The sequence below is a fragment of the Meriones unguiculatus genome, chromosome 2 (assembly GCF_030254825.1).
Source record: "Meriones unguiculatus strain TT.TT164.6M chromosome 2, Bangor_MerUng_6.1, whole genome shotgun sequence".
Lineage (NCBI taxonomy): Eukaryota > Metazoa > Chordata > Mammalia > Rodentia > Muridae > Meriones > Meriones unguiculatus.
Window position 1 is genome coordinate 135,488,772 of NC_083350.1, and position 21,152 is coordinate 135,509,923.

Consider the following 21,152-nt stretch of genomic DNA (forward strand, 5'->3'; position numbering starts at 1 on the left):
TCATCTAGGCCTTCCTAAAAGTATAACTCCCCTCTACTGCCTGCATAAACTAATCGTATGTATTATAGCAATTAAAATGTAAATATTTGGTGCCGGGGTATGTTTCTTGTCTACAAAATTAGTGCATGAAATAATTATATGAAGATCAATATATCTTTAGGTCCAACTCCACTGTTATGCAAACTAACCAAGTTATGTTTTTCTCTGGTCCTCAGGTTTGCAACATATAAACTAATAGCCTTCCCTTTAAAATTGACTCTTTTAGCCTTTTATTACAATGAGTTACAGACTCCTTGAAGCCAAAACTGTGATTTGTCTTCTTAGCTATGAAAAAAGTGATTTAAATATGAATATAATTTTAGGACCTTATTCAGGGTCTGGGATTATAAACTATTAAATACTATGCTCCTCCTTAAAAACTAGTATCCTCAATAACTTCCACATGGAGAGAATGACCCAAGTATAGGTTTAAGAGAGTTTAAATCAGAATTCAGTTAAAGCTTTAGTTTCAGCAATATCCTAATCCTATGCTTTCTAATATTTTGATTACATTAAGGGTGTTTTAGGAATACCAAGTTCAAGTATAAAAGGAAAAAGAATTTTCTTATGCTCTGAGAATGAACTCACTTTTTCTCCTCTGTTGTGACTGAAGCTATAGGAGGAACAGTGGCGCCCATCAGGAAAGCTTGTTATTCATCAGAAGGCAAGTGCCCAGCTTCTGGGCCACTTAAGAGCAGGGGCAATTTTCAGATACAATACAGTGAAGAAACACAGTTGTCTGTGGGATTGCACAGTAAGAACTGTCACGATATACCCACAAGTAGGAGAATGTGACTGATCTAACCACACACTCCGCTCACTTCTACTCACTTTTTTAAAAGCATTGCTATGTGGTTGAGTAATGATAAAATTTTAAAAAGGGAAATTTCATTTTTACCTGCCAATTTTCTCTTGCTCTTTTTCACTGATTACTCCCTTTTAAAGCAGAACATTTATATATAGCAATCGTTAATTCCTTTGTAACTTTTCTTTGTTCTTAAGGGAAAATGCGTTTTCTTCTTACCTCTGCCCACCTTTGCATCCTAGATTTGGCTTTGGATTATTCAGTGATCTTTCTAGTTCGCAATGTCTGAGGTGAAATTTGTCTAAACTCTAACTCTGTTCTATGAACCTTCTGCATAGCCTACAGTTGTTTTCAAGAACAAAGCAATGCTGGGGCTGTTCCTCAGTAGCAAAGCATTTGCCTAGCAAGCACAATACCCCAGGTTCAGTGCCTACAAATGGAAAAAAAGGAAGAGAAAGCAAATAATATAGGTATATGTAAGCCTAAAAAGACTTGTAAATTTTTTAAGGTGTAATTGGTTATAAACACTAAAGTTATATAGTACATATCATATATTTTAATGTTATCAACTTAAAGTAACATCTTTCTATGATTACAGATACAAGCTTTAAATATTTAATATATTGTCATTACAAACAGGCCTTGTCAACTTAATCTTCCTCTTCCTGAGAAAAGACTTTTAAAGCCAGAAAATGTGTTTATTTTAATTAGTTTCATTATGTACATATCATTTATGGTCAGTCTTCTCATACCTGTTTGATTTGGGCTAACTCTTCCTCCTCTTTCTCTCCCGATCTCCCTGACCCTTGTTACCGCATATACCTGTCCATCCCCTGAATTCCCTCTTTTGCCACAAACCACATATATTCGATGACCCACTCTCCTCTATTCACTTTCTGGATCTTAGTACCTTTATGAACCCACTCCCACACAAACATCTGTATAAAAATATAGAAGCTAAGATCTATACATGAGCATTTTAAACATTGCTACCAATGACCAGGCATATCAAGAGAATACTGTATAACAGTTACTACATTCTGCTTTTCACGTATGGCTTTTCTGCTTCTGGGTTTTGTTTCTTATTTATTTGGTTGCCTTTTTTCAATGGAGTTCGTGGAAAACTTGATCCATTTCCTGCATTGCACAGTGAGGGATGATAATGATAAGGAATAGAATTACTTTCTAATCATATTTCCTATGAGGTCTGTCATGATCTCTTAAACAAATGTTTGGAGATTAATAACCTAACATTTAATTATCAGAATTGCGTTTTCGTATTTTAGAAATGAAGCTACCTGCAGCGGTTAAGATCCTTTCCTTCACTGGATGACATGCTCCTTTACATGCTTCAGTGTGTCTGAAACCAGCATGTGCTATTTAGTTATTTATTTCAAAGGCAGCAGAGGACTTTTAGTTGCCCTAGACTACACTTGTGAAAACTGTGGACATCCCTTCTCGTATGACCAGACCATCAATGCCAACATTTTAGAGCAGTTCAGCGACAATATGAGTCGTCCTGGCTGCCTTCTAAAAAAATCACCCACCTTAATAAAATCAGCATCAACTCTTTTAGAATGTCTCAAGTGATTGGAATATAATCATGGGAATGTTAGGAAGTCTTCTTCAGAAATGGCCCATTGCAAGTATAGACTGACTGGATGGGAAAATATGAAAATGGTGACTGAGTCAAAAATAACTTCAAAGGATGAGATTCCAGTTAGAACAAAGTCTTCTGAATCCGTAGTCTTAGGTTTTCTTAAGTAGTAGACCTTTATATACACAAGATTGGTATACTAGTATATGTGAGGTGTGTATAGCTATACAAGTATTTAAATATATGTAACTTGTACACATACAAGTATGCCTGTGTGTGTGTGTATGAGAAACTTAAATATAAATACATATGTGTTTAAATTTCTGTTTAGAGAATACATTAAAATGTATTAGCATTATAGAATTATTAAATTATATAATTCCTCCTTTCTATAGCATATATAAAATAACATGCTTCATAATGGACTCCTTAGTATTAGTGAGATTTGGTCTATTAAATAGAAGAAAACATATGACCTGGGAGAAACCGTAGAAGTTTGCCATACCTGAGGTTCATGCCACTGATCATAATTATCTTACTGTGGGTTTGTCGCTGTGGAAGCTACTATACAGGCTGAGATGAGCAAAAGCCAGGTAGATGCTTAGAAAACCTACTCTGGTCCTCTGATATGCAGCATACAAGAGTGTCCACCAGCGTGTGGATTTGTTTAAACCTCTGTTTCACAATGCTGCTACTTTCAAACACACTTTCCATTAAAGTAAAAAGGGAAAGCATCTGTTCCCGATCCTAAACACAGATGGAGGAACTAATTATCATCTTACATTTGATTCATAACCAGTTCCCTTGGAGGCAGGGGGTTCAGTTCAGAGGTGATGGCTCTGGTGGAAACTGCTCTAGGCATGGAGCCCAGAAATAGAACATTTGCAGCAGAATTATGGCATGCTCTGAAAAATATTGTAACACACTGAAGGTAAACTGAGGAGACAGCCAGCATCCATAACAAAAGCCACTTTGAAACTATGAGAGACACACCAAATTCAGCTTTCTCCTTATTCATGATTCTTGTATATTGTATCTGGTGAAAATTACTAGGCAGGATAGAGGCTACTAATGTTCTAAAACAAAATGTTAAAGGGTACGTGTGTGTGTGTGTGTGTGTCTGTGTGTGTGTGTGTGTCTGTGTGTGGTGTGCTTATGTAATATACAGCAAAGTATAAACTCATTTTATTTATTTCTACTTTCACATATTCCATCCTACTTTCCCATCTGTCTGCAAACTACAACTTCTATTCCTCTTAAAATGACTCAAGTACCACTGGTATCTCTTTCCTTCTCTTAACCCTCATATCAGAAACTTATCAGTTATTGCACATAATCTCAAATAATTTCCAAACATGTATATTCAGAGAAAAAAATGACTGAGTGACATGTGGTATCACTCACATCCACTATTTACACTTACTACATTCTTTCTCCATTCCCCAAACAACTGGAAGCAGATTATAAAATTTTCTCCGAACATTAACATCTTGAAGCTAAGTTAAAGCTTAAAATTTATTTTTAATAATAAAGTGGGGTGGTTATGAACATTTATTTGAATAAATCACAAAACTATGTCCGACTTTTCTTAAAATAAGGTTATAAGGAGAAATAAAGTTTTCCATGTTTTAAGGGAAAAGACGATGTTTGTGAGATGCCCATGGACATATAAGGTAAAAGTAGACCTTCCCCATATAATAGTTGCCACAAGAGTGTGAGGCATTTTCTTCAACTGTGTAACCTCTGGTAAGTCATCCACAATCCAGCAAATAGCCTCACTCATGCTCATATAAACAGCCCTCATAGAACCCATTTAGTATAAACAAGACATGGAAGTAAAAGGACACTGTTTGGAAAACCGGGGGTAATGAGTGTGAGGAAAGGTTGCAAGAGTATCATGGAGTGAATATGAACACAACACACTGTAATCTCCATGAAATCATCAAAGTATCACACACTTTAGGAAAATTATTTCCTGCATTTTTCATTGTAGAATATATAACTTTTTGTATACTAGCTTTGAATATATTCAATAAATTCTAAATTATTAATCCCAAGGACCTTCTATGCATAAACATCATAAAACCTAGAATTTTCATTCTTTCAATCAAGTCATTCTTTAAAAGGGTGACTGGCCAAAGAATCAGTCATTTTCAGATGATTACAAACACATGTTGGTCAGAAACACAAATGAGAAGATGTGACCTGTTTGGCTAAGAAGACATGTTTTGATTTAATGACATCATCATCATCATCATAAATATATGTAAGATGGAGAGCTAACATTTTTTATTTATATGTGCAATGTACCATAATTTAGTGTTTGCTATGGTGTTTACTATGCTCCCATTCAGAATACATATACACAATTTTCAGTTCTCCAAGTTGTATTAAAAAAACAAAAACAAACAAACATAAAATCTACTGTAACCTCGCAGAGATCAGGCACGCCTTCTATTTTAGAAGCTTGTAGTCTGACATGAATTTAATTCACGGCTGTGAATCCAAAGATCATTTGATTAACATTTTGCGTATTTGAATTCTGTTTCATGAAAGATGTAAGAAAGTAAGCATAGTAGTTGTGGAAACCACTGTTAGTTAGCCTGTTTTATGGCTTTTGCCTCCTTCTTTTCAAGCTAATGTTGCTTTGATTTAAGGATGACCCTGTCACTTCCACAGAAAAAGCAGGCCCTCCTGCAGCTCCCCGAGTGGGCAAAAACTTAGTCTTCATGAGAAGGCAAAGATCTACCTTTTGGGGTACTTTTGTTTTTGTGCACTGGGCAAAAGGGAACTCAGCTGACAGGGCTTGGGAGAACTTTCCTTAATAACATTAAAAATATCCATGAGAGAAAGACTGCTCTTCCCTTTTGACCTGTGGATGAGTGGGGAGGTTTGATTGATTCTGCAGTAGCCACACTGGCCCCAGGATAAGCAGTCAACTGAAATATGATGAAGTTCATATCATTAAATTGCTGAGTTATCCAACCCTAGCTCAGCACACCTCCAGAATCATTGGCTGTGACTGAGTGACAGTTTTATTTGTGAAGGCCTTCATTGGGCCTTTGTTTCCTAGAGCACTGGAATTTGAATTTAAGGGTTCATTCACGCTAGGCACACCAACTACTCTACCACTGAACTAGTTCTTTACTTGGATACATGGGGACTTGTAGCTTAAACCTGCCTAATGGTCACCATATTTTATATTGCTACATTGAACAAAGCTAAACAAAAATTGGTTTCCAATAAACTTATAGAAAATAAAATGTAAATAAGTACAGAAAATATTGGGCCAGTTGATTGGTCATCCATAGCAATCCCGACATGTATCTGTAAGGCATATTTCTTACTTACAAGTGTATTCTTTATTAACCATATTAAGGTAAAAAGTTAAGAAGCATAGCTTTTAAGTTTAGTTTCTATTCAGGCTAACATGTCTGTCCAGGAAAGTATTACTTTACCTAGTGTTGTCACCCACATGTAATTACTTTAAAATATAAGCACTAAAAAGGAATATTAAGTCCAAGATTTTTATTTTGATCTTCTTCACATAATGGACCACTTCTTGGTTTGTGAACATGATCATGAACTTCAGTGCTTCACTTGACACACTGGAGGCTGTGGCAATGCCTGAGGAGGAAAGTGCTAAGAAGACAAAGCTCTTTTGTCCTAGCCACTTATTGTCTGACTATTGTCATGGTTAATTCATCAACATTTATCATGCGAAAACAACATGAACTTGTCTTTTTCACCTTTCTGAAATACTTAGATGAATTTTACATATTTATTTATCCTATTATTATAGCAAGCAGTACTAGTTTTCAACCACAAGTCCATTCCTACTCAGAGATTTTGATATTGTTCAGGATACAAATATACACCAAAATATGCTCACACCCACATCAGATACCTAAGAGTCGCCACTGGACATGGTTCTAGTGTGGTACGAAAATGGAAGTTCTCAGGAAAGTGATCTCTCTACAGGAAAGACTTACCGCCCAAAGAACAGAGTACATGGTCCCTTTACCCCTCCTTGTGCTTCTCCTCTCCATCTTCCTTCTTCAAACCAGTCTCATAAAAACTCACTTATTACTTCAAAACAGGCCGTTACCATCACTTAAAAGCAAAATAAAAGAACAAAAAGAAAAGTGCTTTCTTCTCACTCCAGAGCAATTCTTGTCTCCCATGTCCAATTTTCTCACACATGGATCCTTGGCAGTACTGGAGGTACTTCTTTGGTCACCGGTCAGATAGGTAGACCAAAGGCCATGCACATGGCTAAACATCCTTAATGTTCAGAATCTTTCCCACAACAAAAAAAGAATTAACCAGCCCCAAATAACAGCCGTGTCAAGGTTTGGGAGTTCTGAGATTAAGTGTTCTGTTCTCTTTGTCACCCTTTCCATTTGGTGACAGAAATTACATGTGAGTTTGGTGGCATCTGTGCAATCTTCTGACTATGATAATAAACTACAAAGATGATAAGAGAATCTTAATTCCTTGTTTAATGTTTTATCAGTTGTCTTTCTTTGACTTCTTTTTACATGATATTAAACAAACCTTACTTTCCTAATTCACTGCTAGGCTATTAATTACTTCATAGTGAAATAAAGTTGCGAAGGATTCGTGTGTGTTCTACTTAATGTTCTGGCATGGGGATAAGAATTTTATATGAAATGATAAATCAGGTATGGTTTCTATTCTAACCTCCAGCAATTCACCATCCAATAAAGACACCAGACATTAGAATGAAAACTTGGATGCTAATGAGATCAATAGCATCTTAGAAGAAGGATAAAGGAAGGAAAGGATAAAGAAAAGGACAGTCATAGGGAGCTAAAATGATGGACAGTGAGTGTGTGGGGTGCTGGATCTGTGAAGATGAGCTAATATAAGCAAAGAACAAAAAATATATGACGTTAAAAAGTATTGGGAGGATAATAAAAGTCATGTGACTAGCCAAAGGGTAAATTTAGGAGGGGCACCAGGTAAAGAAGATTTTCAAGTAAAGTTTGTGAAGAGTTGATTCTCACAAAATTTGGACGTTGGCAGGTAGGCTCCCAGAACCACTAGGCAATGTCCAGATATCTTCAAAATCATTCCTATGTTTTAAAAAGATTAAGTTTGGTGCTTGGGTAACTCTACTTATAAATAGTTGAAGTATAACTAAAAGATCATAATCTAATAGGCTAAAAATGGTTATCAAACTTCACACAAGAAAGACACAGCATGACAAAGTGCCTAAGAGTCTACATTGTTAATCTACTGACATTTCTGGTCTTACTCTTAATTCCAATTATGCTTAGCTTTATAAAAACCACATTCATATTTTTAGGCAATTTGGAAGGTAAGTCTTCAGTGGAGGTGGAACCCTTCTAGAGATATCCATGACTAAGCTTTGCTAAAAATGTTAAAAACTATTGACACATAGGAAGCCAGAGGAACGTATATCAGTTATACATGTATACATAGACAGAGAGAATACCATTGACCCACAAAATGTCAGTGACATCAAGGTAAATAACTTTAAATTGCAGATATTAGATTTGTACCTGTGTTCTCGTGTCCTAGCTACTTAATAATCCTACATTTTAATTTTATTTTTTTAAAAATCTAAAGTTTTACTTAAAAAAAGTTGAAGCAAGAGGGAGGAGTTACCCGGGGATAAACTGTTTGAACATGCTTAAAGTGGGATAAGATCTCAGGACCTAGAGTTGGAAGAGACTGCAGAGGATCTTTGGGGGAGGAGGGTCATCTCACCCTGAGTGGAGACAGCTACACTTCCAGGCAGCCCCTCCCCCACCGGAAACAAGCAAAGGGGATTCTAGGTCTCCTTTCTGCATGTAGCCCTCCTCCAAGTGCAAACGATCCAGGCATTTTTATATGGAAATATGTTATCACTAAATAAAAATGGAAATTTTCACAAGATAAAATCCACAGAAAAATAAAAATAAAAACCAACAGACGGCAGAGCTGGGGGTGGGGGCGAGGAGGAGGACCCCACAGAGGCTCTTTTTACCCACACCCCAGGATCTGTGCTGTGGCTTGCTTCTGAGAGATCGCCATTCCTGCTTTCTCTAGAAGGCTTGTAGAGACTCACTGTAGAGTAGCAGGCTCGGGGAAAACAGTTACTTCTTTTAATCATACCATGTCCTCAGAAGGCCTGAGCAAAGATTAACTTCCACATTGTCTGTGAATCAGTCTATCACTGGGCAGTGCAAGGAGACTTAGATTCTTTCTACGCCAAGGGCACAGTAAACTTAATGGATTTTGCGTTTTGCATTAGGTATTCCAAATACACACATGGTCCTGGCTGCTCAACTCATTTCAAAAGAAAACCTGACACTCTCCTAGGTTGTAATAGCTGACAACGACAGCGCTGAGACATTTTATAGATTTTGCACTCACACACACACCTCCTCTAGGGGCCATTTTTTTTTAATCTACGATCCTATTAATAGTCAAGTATAATTAATGTTGAGAAATGTATCAAGACACTGTAATTTCAAAGATAGCATGAAACTTCCAGTTTCTTAAACAAAACAGTCTCCAATAGTTTTAGTATAGAAAGTGTAAAAATGGGATGCCAATGTCCTATTGTAAAAGAATATGCACAGTGACAGAGAGAGGGTTAACTAAATTCACATCTCCATAAAACTGCCTGTGCCACGATGGCCCTAGAAACGGAAAGACAGACAGAAAACAGTGGCACAGGGCACAACTCATTAGAATAAATGAATCAAATATGGGACATAGTTCCCTCATTTCTGTAACAGAATAACAGCCTCCTCCGGGATCAATTATTCCTCTATTCCTCGTTCAAACACCTCATCCTAAATAATTTCAAATTCACTGCAGGTGGGTTTTCTATTACGATTACTATTATTTCTACTCACAAGGCATTGTGCTGAGGCAGGCAGGAGTCAGTGGCGACACTTTTAAACGTTCGAGGACTACCCTCTCTTCCTGGGAGAGTTTATTGCCCAACAATGCATAATCTATTAGTCTCTCCTCGCGGGGGATCTAGAAAGTGACATCTTGACTTGAAGCAACACGCAGATCTGAAAGCCACTTCGCAGGAAACGTTGCAGAGAAGAAGAGCAACTTTCTAATTCCTGTCAAACTAAGAGGCAGCACCAAGCCCAGAAGTAGCCTCAAGGCCTGGAGAGAACACAGCAGAAGGCAGACTCCACACTCCAGCAAAGGTTCAAGAAAGGCTTTGCTTCTGGAGGCGGCATTGTTCCTCCATCCGCTCAGCCTCCGCGTCTCCCCTCCACGGACTTTCAGAATCCGTGCCTTCTTTCTCGGGAACCTCTCTGCCGACCTCCGGCTCTGGGTGCCCAGGTCCCAGGGCGCAGCCAGGCAGGCTCACTGCAGGGGCTGGCGCGCCGCTCCAAAGGAGTCAGAGCCACCGCGCGAGTTCGCCCCGGCCCCGGCAGCGCGCAGCGCACACTCGCTGTCTCCGGCTTCCCCGGCTCCCACGGACGCGGCTGGCCTCTCCCCACCCTCTTGGGTTCGCCTTCTCTGCCTTGGCTTCCCACACCAGCTCGGCACCGCCGCTACAGCGGCGTCCCGGCACTCAGGACCCTCGCAGGCCGGGATGAAGGGATGGCAGGGTCAGGGATGTGCGGGGAGGGGAGAACGGGCGGCCAAGGCGAGCCGGAGCAGGTGGGGAGTCGCAGGGTGCGGGCGAGGGCGTGCGCGAGCGAGGCCCAGAGAAAGATGCGTGTGCTCGGCCACCGTGGTGGAAGAAGGACCGAGGGGGCAGGATGCAACGCGGAGAACGCCCACCGCGAGGGTGCGCAAAACCGGCGATTTGCAAAGTGCCAGGGCCAGACAGGCAGAGGGGGAGGAAGGAGGCTGGCTGAAGACCAGGAACAGAGAGAAGAGCCCACTTCTCCATCAAAAGGTCGGTTCGGTTAACGCATCCCCTGAGCAGGAGTTAATCGGGACCCGGCTTTAAAGGACTCTCCAGCGTAGGTCTTCCTACCCTAGACTTAGCTCCCTCTCTCTCAACTCCGGGGATTTGCCCTCCCTGTGACACAGCTGGCTTTCTGCGGGAACTAAAGCCCACTGTCCTCCTTTGCCGCTTGTCTGCATTTTGGAGATTCGGTGAACCCCAGGATGGAAGAAAACACCCAGTTCATTAAGTTCATTTTTTTAATTGTGTTTTTTTTTTTTTTTAATTTTCGTCAGAGAGTAGTAGTGAAGAGTTGGCACCAAGACATGTTTAAAACATTGATCGACCTGGCATTTTGTGGTTGTTATTGTTGTTGTTTAAAGGGCAAAATACACTTAAGACAGCTAAAAGACTGAGGGGGGGTGGTGTGTGGAAAACTCAATCAAGTGCGGGAAGAAAAGACACATTTGTAACCGACCACCAAACCTTGAACGCAATCACCCTCCCCAGCGCCAAGCCCTCCTCCTGGCCCAGGGGAATTGGGAAAAGGTGGAGCAAGGCAGAGAGCAGGGATGGGGTAGGGTTGTTGGAAAGGATGGGGGAAGGAGAGGCCGGAGCAGGAAGTTATCCGCTGTCCCCGGGACTGAGGTAAACGCCGGGCCTGGTGGACGCAGGAAGCCCCCTTACCTTCTCTCTAAGCCCTGGTTGTACCTGCTCTGCAACCAGAAACACTTCGTGGTGCCTAGCGTGCAGCCTAATGATGGCCGAATGTTAAACAGTTCTTCACTCTCCCTCCCCTTGTTCAAAACCAGGATCAAAAGAATGTGAATAATGTTCCCGGTGTCCATCAGCTCCGGAACATTTCGCTGTGTCGAGAAGAGACGAAAACCAGGCTTTGGGGAGTGCGTATGTGTATTTATAAGCTATCCGATCGGAACATAAACATATGTACGTTCTTTGCATGTAAATCCAAAAGGAAAGCACCCCCAGAAGCCTCTGGAGGAGGGAGGGGACCGGAGCAGCAAAACTTGGCTGAGCAAATGTATCCAAGGATTTCGTGCCAGAAGGCACCTGCTTCAATATGCAGAATTCCTGAGAAGCTTTGGAGGAAGAAGAAGAAAAATAAAAATGAAATCACCCCCAAACACACACTTGAAACTGGAGCAGCCTAAGGGAGAGTAGAAATGGAGAGGATGAGATCTTCTGGGGAGAGGGGATCCGTCCGCCAAAGGAGCAATCGCCTCAGAAAATCCTCGGCAGGGAGGTAGCTGCCTCTGGGTTCCCTGCTCGCGTCCCCGCCGCCGCTGCTACCTGTAGACACGCACACACACGCACACTCACGCGCGCACACACATCAGCCTCTGCTGCGCGCTCTCCCTCCTTCTCTCTCCCCTCTCTCTCCGCCGCTACGCCTGGTGCAGGAGTCTCAGTACAACCAGAGCTATCCTCCGACAGGGGGTCCTGCCAGCTCCTGGCCACGGAGCCCTCTCCCGCCTACTCCTCCCGCAGCCTTTATTGCACAGAACAGCTCCCCCCTGCCCTCCGCGCTACCCTTCCGTCCGGTAGCAGCGGGCACTGTGGCTGCAGAGGTGCTGGGAGGATCTCCTCCCTTTACTAAGTTCCGCCCTCTCTGGTCCCTCCGCCCCGTGACAGCTGAACCTTCACTGTCCGCAACGCCCCACAGGGCCTGCAACGCCCGAGGTTGCTAGAAGGGTGAAGGGCCCCAGGGCGTCACGCGTGACATCTTCGAATCCACTTGGATCCTCGATTGAATGTATGTTTGCACGGTGGAGGGCTGGAAGCCTCCTGCACGCAGTTTCTCCATAGTTGGTGTCTTTGTGGTGTGTTTCCAGAAGGCCAGGTCCAGGTGACAGAAAGCAGAGATTGGAGCTGGAGGCAATAGCATTCCACCTCATCTCTTAGGTCCTCACTCCAGAAGATACCTGACCACCAAACTCCCCTCAAATTCCCTTCAACTAGTAGCAGACTGGTCCCTGAATACTTTTAGTCTCCCCTCCAGCTGTGGCCACATTCATGGCTGCTGGAGAGTGAATGTTTAAAAAGTCATCACAGTTGTTGTTGTTTTTTAATTAATTTGGTATCCAGCCACTTTGCTGAAGATCAGCTGTGGAGTTCCCTGGTAGAGTTTTTGGGGTCACTCAGGTATATACTATCATATCATCTGCAAATAATGATACTTTGACTTCTTTTCTGATTTGAATCCCCGTGATCTCCTTTAGTTGTCTTATTGCTCTAGCTAGGACTTCAAGTACTATGTTGAAAAGATATGGAGAGAGTAGGCAGCCTTGCCTTGTCCCTGATTTCAGTGGGATTGATTTAAGTTTCTCTCCATTTAGTTTGATGCTGGCTATAGGCTTGCTGTGCATTTCCTTTACTATGTTTAGGTATGTGCCTTGTATCCCTGATCTCTCCAAGACTTTAAACATGAATGGGTGTTGGATTTTATTAAATGCTTTTTGAGCATCTAAGGAGATGATTATTTGTTTTCTTTTTTATTTTAGTTTGTTTATATGGTAGATTATATTGATGGATTTCTGTATAGTGAACCACCCCTGCATACCTGGGATGAAGCCTACTTGGTCATAGTGGATGATATCTTTGATGTATTCTTGGATTTAGTTTGCGAATATTTCTTTAATTGAGAATTTTTGGGTCAATGTTCATAGGGGAAATTGGTCTGAAATTCTCTTTCTTTATTGGGTATTTGTGAGGTTTCAGTAGATCTCCTGTGTTTAAAAAGGGGGGGGGGGCTGAGAAGGAAATTAGGGGGAAAAACACCTTTCACAATCTCCACAAACAACATAAAGTATCTTGGTGTAATACTAACCAAGCAAGTAAAAGACTTGTATGAAAAAAATTTCAAGTCTCTGAAGAAAGAAATTGAAAAAAAATATATCAGATGATGGAAAGATCTCTCATGCTCATGGCTTGGTAGGATTAACATAGTAAAAATGGCCATCTTACCAAAAGCAATCTACAGATTCAATGCAATTCCCACCAATTTACCAACACAGTTCTTTACAGACCTTGAAAGAAAAATTCTCAGCTTCATATTGTAATAACAAGAAACCCAGAATTGCTAAAGCAGTTCTCTACAATAAAAGATCTTCTGGAGGTATCTCCATCCCTGATCGCAATCTGTACTATAGAGCAACAGTAGTAAAAACTGCATGGTACTGGCATAGAAACAGACTGGTGGATCAATGAAATAGAATTGAAGACCCAGAAATAAACCCACACACCTATGTATGCCTGAGTTTTGACAAAGATGCCAAAACCACACAATGAAAAAAAGACAAATGGTGCTGATCCAACTGTATGTCCATGTGTAGAGAAATACAAATAGAACCATATTTATCACTGTGCACAAAATTCAAGTCCAAGCGGATCAAAGACCGTAACATAAAATGAGATACACTAAATCTGTTGGAAGAAGAAGTGGGGAAGAGCCTTGAACTCATTGCCACAGGAGAAAACCTCCTGAACAGAACACCAACAGCACAGGCTCTAAGATCAACAATTAATAAATGGGACATCATGAAACTGAAAGGCTTCTATAAAGCAAAGGACACTGTCATCAGAACAAAGCAACAACCTGGGAAAAGATCTTCACCAACCCTGTATCTGACAAAGGGCTTATATCCAGAATATATAAAAATCTCAAGAAATTAGACACCAATAAACCAAATAATCCAATTTAAAAATGGGGTACAGAGCTAAGCAGAGAATTCTCAACAGAAGAATGACAAACACTTAAAGAAATGTTCAACATCCTTAGTCATCAGAGAAATGCAAATAAAAAATTACTCTGAGAATCAATCTTACACCCATCAAAATGGCTATGATCAAAAATTCAAGTGACAACACATGTTGGAGAAGATATGGAGAAAGAAAAACCCTCCTTCATTGCTGGTGAGAGTACAAACTTGTACAACCACTTTGGAAATCAATCTGGTGCTTTCTCAGAAAATTGGAAATAGCACTAACTCAAGATTCAGCTATACCACTCCTGGCATATATCCAAAAGTTGCCCCACCATTCAACAAAGACATTTGCTCAACTATGTTCATAGCAGCTTTATTTGTAAGAGCCAGAATCTGGAAACAACCTATATGTCCGGCAACTGAAGAATGGATACATAAATTGTGGTACATCTACACAATGGAATACTACTTGGCTATTAAAAACAAGGAAACCATGAAATTTGCAGGCAAATGGATGGAACTAGAAAACATTATCTTGAGTGAGGTAATCCAGAAACAGAAAGACACTCATGGTATATATTCACTTATAAGCAGATATTAGCTATATAATATAGGATAACTATACTAAAGGCTACAGAACTAAAGAGGCTAAACAACAAGGACCCTAGAGAGGAGGCTTAAATCTCATTTCAGAATGTCAAACAAGATAGACACCAGAAGCAGTTGAAGACAGGGAACAGGATGGGAGCCTGCTATAAAGAGTCCTCTGAAAGGCTCCACCTAACAGGGGATAGAAGCAGATGCTTAGACTCACTGCCAAACTTTGGGCAGAGTGCAGGGAGTCTTATGGGAAGAAGTGGGGGATAGAAGGACCCAGAGGGGACAGGAGCTCTACAAGGAGATCAACAAAGCTAAAAAAATGTCTGAGCTGAGGGGTCTTGCTGAGACTGATGCACCAACAAAACTATGCATGGAAAGGACCTAGACCACCTGCTCAAATGCAGCTCAGTCTCCATGTGGGTCTCCCAGTAAGGGGAGCAAGGGTGGCTTCTGTCATGAACGAGGTTGCCTACTCTTTGATTACTTGCCTCTGGCAATGAGGCTTTTCGGGTCACAGAGGAAGAGGATGCAAGCCATCCTCATGAGACTTGATAAACTAGGGGCAGATGGCAAGGGAGGAGAACTCACCCTTTCAGCGAAATAGGGGAAAGAGATATGGGAAGAGAAAGGGAGGATGGGACTTGGAGGAGTTGAGGTAGGGGGCTTCAATCAGGATATTCAATGAATAAATTGTAAAAAAAATAATTTTTTTCTTGAAAAAAATGATCATCACAGTAATCATTTTGTGACTTGTAAAGACTTGTAAAGGGTATGACTCACAACAGTGCCTTCCACACCTACTCACAGCCTAGTAGCCACTACGGCTTTTTTAATGTGAGGTGAGAAACTGGGACTGGCCAAGAGACACATTAAAATAATTGATTGCCACCAATAATAATGTTAAGGACAGAAAAATACCCAGAAGTCACTGTGAGAAATCAGGGACACACAAACTACATGCTTTCTTTCAGCTGTGGGGTTCATTTCATATTTCTCAGTCACTGTATGGCTAAGTTCCTAAAATTCAGAGGAAAAAAGAGGTACCCAAAATAGCAATACATGGAAGGTGACTGTCCTAAAGGATGTAAAATAATTATTGCTATGAGTTTATTAATATCAACAAATAGGAAATGTGAGGCTCTGTCACAATTGAACTGGTTTTCAGAACAACCTTGAACCTATTTTCTCCACTTTGAAGAAATCCGAGCCACTTTTCCTGAGTTCTGCAATGTAGTCAATCTTTTTTTTTTTTGTTTGTTTGTTTTTGTTGTTTTGTTTTATTGTTTGGTTGGTTGGATTTTTTGCCCCTCTTTTCATATCAGTAACAGTATTTCATTTAATTTTCAGATGGCAACACCCTTAAAATGCTATCATGTGTCAGGCATGGTGGTGCCTTTAATCTTAACACTCAAGAGGCAGAGGTAGGAGGAACTCTGAGTTCAAAATCAACCTGGCTAGGGAGAGAGAGAGAGAGAGAGAGAGAGACCCAATTTAAAACAAACAAATAAACAAAGATAACAAAATGGAAGATGTGACTACAATAATTGCAATATTAAAGTTTTAAGAAGAAATAAACATGTTTCATTAAAGCTGTCCCTCCTAATCCATATAAAGTTCTGCATAATCTGTTGCCTTCTAATTATGTTTCCATCCTTTGGAACTGAACTGCTGAACTCTAGATGTAATAATTGAACATTATTTCTTTCCAATCCTCGATATCAATAGTATGAGACTACTTTTAAATAGGTCCTATTGTGTTTCTGTATTATCCTTTGCAAGGCTGCAATCTATATGCTGAACATTATAACCTCATTTTCATGAGGAAATTAAAAACCTCAAGAAAGTTAACAAAACAGAATTGGCAGGCAGGTAGCATTTGTCACTGTCTGTGTGTGCCACAGTCTGTGATGGATAGTGCTGTCACATTGGGAGGCTCTAGAATCGTCTGAGAGATAGGCTTCTGGACATGCTGGTCAAGGATTGTTTTTCTTTCATTTTTTTACTGTGACTGTCTCTCACTCACTTGTGTGTATTTGTGTGTGGGTGAGTGTGGGGGGATATAAAAATGGTGTGTGCAACACATTTGTGTGGTTGCCTTTGGGGGTCAGAAGAAGGAATTGGCTATCCTGGGCCTGGAGTAATACTCGATTGTGAGCTGTGTGAACATGGGTACTGGTACCTAGGTCTTCTGGAGAAGCAGCTGAGCTATGTCTCTGGTCCAGAGGGATTAAACTGGATGATGTGGGAAAACTCATCTTGGCCAGGGGTGGTGGGAGGTACCTTTCCCTGGATGCGGATCCTGGGTCATGTAAGCAAGTTCAGCATACATTCCTCCCTCTGTTTCCTAACTGAAGCTGCAATAGGACTAGATCCCTCAAACTGCTGCCTTTGTAACTTTCCTCCACTTTGTGACTTCTCCACTGACTACCGTCTGGAACTGCAAGTGAAAGAAAAACCTCCTGTCCTCCTCGGTGTTTCTTCTGTGAGGGTGTTTTATCACAGAAGCAGGAAAGAAGCTAAAACACATTAAAATGAGCCCTACTTCTATTGACCATTTTTCAACACATTGTGGACTAAACCTTTCAATGAAATAAGCTGATCCACACCATTTGGCACTAAAAGCCACTAATCTCACATTCTACTTCTGCCAAATGGAGAAAATAATAGTATTAAATATCATATACTATATATATGATATATACCTGTGTTGCAGTATTGCTGTATTATCTGTAACAATACACATGAAGCACTTGGAACCCTAATGAAGTATATTTTCAGGATTTTTAATTTAGCATCCTTACAGTGTGTTCTTATTGAAATTCCAACATTTTTTATTGCTGAGTAATATTCCATTGTGTAGATGTTCCAACAACTTCTGTATCCATTCCTCAGTTGAGGGACATCGTGGTTGTTTCCAGCTTCTGGCTATTACAAATAAAGCTGCTACAAACATGGTTGAGCAAATGTCCTTTTTGTGTACTTGAGCATATTTTGGATATATACCTAGGAGTGGTATGGCTGGATCTTGAGGAAGCACTATTCCTAGTTGTCTGAGAAAGTGCCAGATTGATTTCCAGAGTGGTTGTACAAGTTTACATTCCCACCAGCAGTGGAGGAGGGTTCCCCTTTCTCCACATCCTCTCCACCATGTGTTGTCACTTGAGTTTTTGATCTTAGCCATTCTGATGGGTGTAAGGTAAAATCTCAGAGTCATTTTGATTTGCATTTCCCTGATGACTAAGCACATTGAACATTTCTTTAAGTATTTTTTGGCCATTCCATATTCCTCTATTGAGAATTTTCTGTTTAGGCCTGTACCCCAATTTTTAATTGGATTACTTGATTTTTTTGCTGTTTAACTCCTTGAGTTCTTTATATATACTGGATATTAGACCTCTGTCAGATATAAGGTTGGTGAAGATCCTTTCCCAATCTGTAGGCAGTCATTTTGTTCTGACAACAGTGTCCTTTGCTTTACAGAAGCTTTTCAGTTTCATGAGGTCCCATTTATAGCTTGTTGCTCTTAGAGCCTGTACTGTTGGTGTTCTGTTCAGAAAATTGTTTCCTGTGCCAATGAGTTCCAGGCTCTTTCCAACATTTTTTTCCAACAGGTTTAGTGTGTCTGGTTTTATATTGAAGTCTTTGATCCACCTGGACTTTAGTATTGTGCAGGGTGATAAATATGAATCTATTTGCATTTTTCTACATGTAGACAGCCAGTTAGGCCAGCACCATTTGTTGAAGATGCTATCTTTTTTCCATTGACCAGTTTTGGCATCTTCGTCAAAAATCAGGTATCCATAAGTGTGTGGATTTATTTTAGGGTCTTCTGTTCGGTTCCATTGATCTGCCTATCGGTTTCTATGCCAGTGCCATGCAGTTCTTACTACTGTTGCTCTATAGTGCAGCTTGAGATCTGAGATGGAGATACTTCCAGAAGATCTTTTATTGTAGAGAATTGTTTTAGTAATTCCGAGTTTCTTGTTATTCCATATAAAGTTGAGAAATTTTCTTTCAAGGTCTGTGAAGAATTGTGTTGGTAATTTGGTGGGAATTGCATTGAATCTGTAGATTGCTCTTGGTAAGATGGCCATTTTTACTATCTTAGTCCTGCCAAGCCATGAGCATGGGAGATCTTTCCATCTTCTGATATCTTCTTCTAATTCTTTCTTCAGAGACTGGAATTTTTTTTTCATACAAGACTTTGACTTGCTTGGTTAGAATTACACCAAGGTACTTTATGTCCTTTGTGGCTATTCTGAAAGGTGTTGTTTCCCTAATTACTTTCTCGGCCCTTTTGTCTTTTGTATAGAGGAGGGCTACTGATTTTTTTTAATTAATCTTTTACCCAGCCACTTTGCTGAAGATGTTAATCAGCTGTAGGAGTTCCCTGGTAGAATTTTTGGGGTCACTCAGGTATACTATCATATCATCTGCAAATAGTGATATTTTGACTTCTTCCTTTCTAATTTGATCCCCTTGATTTCCTTTAATTGTCCTATTGCTCTGGCAAGGACTGCAAGAACTATGCTGAGATATGAAGAGAGTGGGCAGCCTTGCCTTGTCCCTGATTTCAGTGGGATTGATTTTGAAATCATGAAATTTGCAGGTAAATGGTGGGAACTCGAAAAGATCATCTTGAAAGAGGTATTCCAGAAGCAAAAAGACACACGTGGTATATATACTCACTCATAAGTGGATATTAGACATATAATATAGGATAAACATACTAAAATCTGTACACCTAAAGAAACTAATCAAGAAAGAGGACATCGGCTAAAATGATCAATCCCCATTCCGAAAGGCAAAGAGGATGGACATCAGAAGAAGGAGAAAACAGGGAACCTGACAAGAGCCTGCCACAGAGGGCCTCTGAAAGGCTCTACCCTGCAGGGTATCAAAGCAGATGCTGAGACTTATAGCCAACCTTGGGGCAGAGTGCAGGGAATCTTATGAAAGAAGTGGGAAATATTAAGTCCTGGAAAGGACAGGTGCTCCACAAGGAGAGCAACAGAACCAAAATTCTGGGCACAGGGGTCTTTCCTGAGACTGATACTTCAACCATTCATGGAGATAATCTAGAACCCCTGCACAGATGTAGCCCATGGCAGTTCAGTATCCAAGTGGGTTCCATAGTAATGGAAATAGGGACTGTCTCTGACATGAACAGATTAGCCTGCTCTTTGATCACCTCCCCCTCAGGGGGGTACAGCCTTACCAGGCCACAGAGAAAGACAATGCAGCCAGTCCTTATGAGAACTGATAGACTTGGATCAGAAGGAAGGAGAGGAAGACCTCCCCTATCAGTGGACTTGGGGAGGGGCATGCGTGGAAAAGGGGGAGGAAGAGTGGGATTAGGAGGGGAGGGAGGGAATTACAGGGGAAATACAAAGTGAATTAAGTGTAATTAATAAAAATTAAAATAAAAAATACTTAAAAAAGAAAATCCAATATATGAAGGGGCACTTGGTTTTTCTGTTGAAAATCAGTCATAGTACTTGTGAGCAGTATTACTTTTAGGGCACAGATCAGGAAATAGAGCATTAGTGATCTGAGCATGATTTCTCAGAACCTCTGCCTTCCTTCTTTTGGATTGCTTGCATGCTTGTTCTTAGACAAGGTCTTAAGTATCACAAACCAGCCACCAAAGCACTACGTAGCCTGGAATGATCTCGAATTCCTCATGCTTCACCATCTACCTCACTAGTGCGGAGATTACATGTGTGTGTCACCATAGCAATTAGTGTCCTCTTACTACTTAAGGTTAACGGAGAGAGACATATTAAACATAATTATAATCTAAAAAGAAAACACTGACACCATGAACAGGTGGGAAGACATCCACAGACTGTGGGAACTGGCTTCTGTGATCATTAAAGGTCCTGTCACCTTCTGGGCTGTGAATTTAATAGTGCTCAGAAACGAAGTCTTTCATTAAGTCAGACACTGTCTGTAACTCTCAGTAAAGTAAAAACCATATAAATTCTCTAAAATTTGCACAAACATATCTCCTCACTTGTGGATTTGGAAAGAGATTTCAATATAAAATACATAAGAAGACTGGTATTTTTAAATCATTGGCCCCGAAGAGCATAGGTTTGAAAAGCACTAATTGTTTGATTGATTGAATGAATGGTTTTTGGTGAGGGAGTGAGAGTGCATGTCTATAGAAAAGTAGACATATTTTCTTTATATGTCTATGTGTGTTTGTTCATACTGTCAGGTTGCTGTGATAAAAACATCAGAAATGAGAATTTAAAATATGAGGAAAGAAACATGGCTTGAGTGTAAATATGGGACACCTCCATGCAGTAGTCTTTAGACTAGGTGTGTTCTCTATCCAGAAGATCATTAAGCAGGAAGATTTCACCCCCTCTCCAGTAATTGCATATTAGAAAATTAAATAACAGTTTTTCTGGAGTAAAGAAAAAGCAATGAGTATTACTCATTCTTTGGGAAATCCTGAAAACTCACAGCAGGAAATTCATG

General features: G+C 40.4%; 1 protein-coding gene across 7 annotated transcripts in view; it reads right to left on the bottom strand.

The window, feature by feature from the left end:
• Nlgn1 (neuroligin 1) overlaps positions 1-11,836 on the bottom strand; it is a 983,309-nt gene extending 971,473 nt beyond the window's left edge. For 4 of the 7 annotated variants that reach the window (XM_060378143.1, XM_060378138.1, XM_060378142.1 and 1 more), the window contains exon 1: positions 9,335-9,616. The gene's annotated coding sequence lies outside the window, so the exon portion shown is untranslated. Of the gene's footprint in view, positions 1-9,334; positions 9,617-11,025 lie in introns of those variants that run through there. The other 3 variants (XM_060378145.1, XM_060378139.1, XM_060378141.1) reach the window with 1 other exon arrangement.
• Positions 11,837-21,152: the final 9,316 nt, after the last annotated feature.